Below are 4595 nucleotides of genomic sequence, written 5' to 3'. Positions count from 1 at the left end.
CTCTCTCTCTCTCTCTCTTCCCATTCACTTCCACCGGTCCCCGTCCGTCTGGTCACAGGAGACAGTGAAGCTTCCTCGGCGAGAGTCTGCTGGCTTCCCTCGGTGTTCCCAATCCTCAGACAGAGCAAAGGGGGGAGGTGGACAACTTCTTCCTCCTCTAACCCGGGCAAACAACAGCCAGGCGTTTTCAACGGGAGCGCAAGAAATTGACAAAGGTAGAGGAGGGGATTCAATGGACGGGCAGCAGCCAATGGGGAGCACCGGCTAGTAATTGAGAGCCAATCAGGATCCACGGAAGGCGTGTGCTTGTGCTGCCTTCAAGTGCTTCTCGTAAACTATTAGATCTTCTTAGTTATGAGTCCTCAAGTGCCTCAAAGTTTTCACCAGTCAATTGAAATCGTTTTAACGCCTCATAAAAAGGGGTTTATGTGTATGTAATGCTATTTAAATGTAGAAAACATTATCTCACAGTGTCTCAATAACGTTTGCAAACACTGCTACTAGTGTGGGACATTTGGTTTGTTACCTTAAATCAGAAGTGACCAAACCTTTTTAACTGTGTACAGCCAAAACTGAAACATAATATTGGGTCAGGGACCAAAAAGCAAACACCTATTGTATTGTAAAAATGATCCCAAGTTCCCTTAATTGACTGACTTCCTGTGCAAAGTGTGCTCTGCATGCTATGCCCAGATTATGAAAGATAATGAGGAATCCTACATATTTAAAGAGCATTTTTTTTTGCCTCACAATAAATAAAACAGTGATTTTATATTCTCGGGCAACCCTGCATTAAATGCATTTTTTTAAAACATAAAAAAGAGCAGATCTGTAAAAAGAAAAAACTGCTAAATTATTCAACATAGTTTATCAAGGAGTCTTGAAGATTAAATGTACTACAAGTAGTTTTTTGGTTATGAAACAGTTTAATACTGATGCCTTTATATGACCTACATAATTAAACAAAACCAATTGCAGAACTGTTTATCCTATTACATCAGTTATTCTAATTGCTTGCCACCAGGTCAATATTGGATCCCCCTATATAAATTAAACAAAGGCGATTGGAGAACTATCGATTTTTGACCACGGGGGCTGCCAGAATCAACATCAACAGGGTTTAGTGGCTTTAAGAAAACACATGCCAGACTAAATTAAAAACTCTTCTCATTAACTGTTTTCCATTATTTCTCTCTTGTAGTGACATGTCTTATAATGGTTGGTATAATGGTTCATGTTTGTTCATGAGTACTGACCAACTGGTTTCATACTATTATATTTGCAGTGTATATAAACAACTTTGTATTCTTTCTCCAGTACCCTATTTTATTATTGGTTTCTTGTGTCCATCTAAATAGAGACAATGATTCACAGAGGGGATCATCACACTTTGTTGCAGTTATGATCATGTGAAGAAGGTGTTAATAGATGATTGATGGATCTTGTTAGCAGCAGTAAGTTACAAATCCTCAGAGTAAAAACTTATTTTCCAAACATGGCTACACATGTGACACCTATGTTAAATGGAGAATTGAAACATAACTCACATAAATGAGACAAAATGCTAAAAAAAATCTAAATCCATTTTCCCATCATTTGCGCAATTGATTAATCCAGTTCAGTACAAACTGTACATAATCCAAATATTTCTGACAGCACTTAAAAGCAGCATCTTCATTACAGCACCACTAGCAGTCTCTTTCTTAAGGTGGAGATAGGAGAAGTACTCAGCTGTGTGAAAATGATGCAGTATCACAGTGGGAGTGTGGTTTAGTGTGTGTTTCTTTGTAAATGTCTGTAATGTATTTTTATGTTCTATGTGAAAGATCTGGACACACATGATTTGCCCAGCTGTAATTGGTAAATCAAATTACAACAATAGGACTACATTAACATTTTATCTGTTGTAAATTGAAAATACCATGTAAATATAAAGCCTAAACATTCAAGGATCGGCAACAGCACGGCTCAATGTACTGTAGAAGGGAAAAGAACAAACAATGAAATTAAAATGCACTTGACTGTGATTATTATCGGTTGCAGTATTAGTGGTAGTAGCGGGAGGATGAGGATTTGGATTGTAGCATTTCCAGTTAGGGATCAGCACTGTTAGTGGTATCCCCACACATAAACAAATGTACAATCTAAAATAAAGTGATGCTGTGAAGTCCACGCTCCTTTACATTGGTATCAGTGTAACAGTGTGTGTTTTCACAATGCTTTAGGGACGGCAGTAGCTCAGTCGGACCAGGAGGTACAGAGCGTGGACTGATAGCTGGAGAGAGGCCAGTTCATCTCCTGGACACTGCTGAGGTGCCATTGAGCATTGTTTGTGTGTGAATCTGTGGCTTGTGTTTGTGAATGTAGGAAAATAACAACAGAGGGAAAAACTTACATTTCCCAAAGGGGATTAACAAAGTAGTTCTTCCTCTTCTTTATCTTCAAATGAGCAGCTAGCAGCATGCTGTCCCCGTCATAATGTCAACAAAGTGCTCATTATCTGCATCTCCTTCATTATTCATTTAATGGAAATTACTTGTATCAATACAGAGACCACAGCAACACAAACCTGCTGCCTCATCATGATGAATGAACCACTGCACGATGCTGTAACCTTCTGTCTGGTGAGGTGTGTTTTTTACATGCTGTTAATAGATTGAACATTTATCTAGACAGTTCACTGGATATATTTTTTTGTTACACCCCTGATAAAGAGAGAGGGAAAGGATTCAGACTTTTGTGATAAGCCTCAGCAGGATCAGTACTGATGGTGGTAATGAGCCCCGATAGTGTGCCACCACATGTATCAGATAAAAAGCCTAATTAGGCCAGTAATGAACACAGTATCAACTTTCTATGTGTGTTTGTGTGTGCTATGAATGATGTATTATGTGTATGAAAGAAGCTACAGCGTTATGTCCTATGAGAGAATATATTTTGTTGTTTTTGTAGGCCGCAGACAAGAATAAATGTGATTAAAAAAGACTTGTATCTTCCGAAATCCTTTTGGGAAAAGGCAGAGAAGAAAGAAAACATTCATTAGGCGCTGTCTGAAACTTGTGAAGACTCTCTCCCATGCTTGAATTTCTGTGAACAGGAGCTTGAAAAAACAACAGTGTCTGCTCCCAGAGCACTGGCGTTTTTCCTGGGCTTTGGGATGAAAAATCTGCTGATGTTTCCCAGCTTATTCAGCCACGGCAGGATAGCTACCGGTATAAATAGTATCACAGCGGCCGAGGCAAAACCCTGGGCAGCCTTTAAATCACAAACTGGGCAGTGTTCACACATTCTTTCAGCTCGGCAGCGTCTCCTGGCAAGCTGCTAAATGAAGAGCTTGAGACCCAGGCTGACCCTGACTGGCTACTCAGGCCTCAACTCCCTTATGAAATGCATACACACACTCCCAGCGAACATCTGCTATCCAGAGACAGAGCAGCTCAGTGAGTGAGGTCAGCTGAACCAAACAACACCAGCCTTCCTCCTCGCCACCACATGGCTTTATATTTTCAGTGCCATCTGCCTTTCGAAGTGAAGGATTTATCCTTTAAATCAAGACCAAACCAACCTAAAAATGTCTTAAATGTTAGTGCTGCATCATTTGGATTTTTTCCCCTTTCTACTGCTGAAGATCTGCACTGGAAACCAAGTAGGATCATCCAGCAGGTACAGGTTGGGAACATAATATTGAAAGCACATTGTTTTATATTTTATGGGACCTGGAAAAGCACAACCATGTCAGTGAGGGATCATAAAAATTCTGCTCAAGGAAACACTGATAAAAATGTACTGTGTCATGAATGTAGCCTTTGCATAAATAATCCATACTTTACTTCTATTGCATCACATATATTCACCAAAGCCTCATAAAGCTTCAATTTTTTTAATTTTACAAGCCGAAGCTGTCAGCCGCTTTATTAAACAGAACAGAAGCCTCATTCAGCAGCAGCACACATCCTTTGTATAGACCTTGTTTGCATGCAAACAACTTACAGCCTTGAGGAACAAGTGAGAGTGGCAGTAGTTGGATGTGCTGGGGTCACGGCTGCGGTATTTGAACATCTTCAAGTGATTTAGTGAGCCACAAAGCTAAGAAATATCCATAATATTCACTGCTTTGGTGTGCAATGTGCTATTTTCACTTTAAAACAAAGCTGATTTGGAGATGAAAAAACAAATGAAAGCAGGCAGCTGCAGACAGAACAATAGCCAAAGCAGATGTCATACTGTACTGAGACCCTCTTGCTTGCAATTTGTATTTCACTAGAACAGAGCCCAGGGTGTGTCAGCACACAAACATCCAATATAGTGATTTGGCAGACTACATGTCATAGCAATAAAGTGGACTGAGGTTTGCGTTGGAGTCACTTTTTCCTAACTGCACTGCCATGACATCATGATTGTGTAACAGGTGGGATAACCTCACAGTCCAGCGTCTTATGTTTCAAATAAGTGGAATGAATGACTTCTTTGTTTAAAATAATTAGCAACTAATTCTAACCATTTGGCAGCTGAAACTTTCCAACACACAAGTGGATGAAATGGCATATTCTGGGCCAAGCTCAGGTCCACTACTGAGACACGGGGTACTTATCTCA

Source organism: Morone saxatilis, unplaced genomic scaffold (genome assembly GCF_004916995.1).
Source record: "Morone saxatilis isolate NCDOM2014 unplaced genomic scaffold, NCSU_SB_2.0 Contig3, whole genome shotgun sequence".
Lineage (NCBI taxonomy): Eukaryota > Metazoa > Chordata > Actinopteri > Moronidae > Morone > Morone saxatilis.
This window is presented reverse-complemented; position numbering follows the sequence as displayed.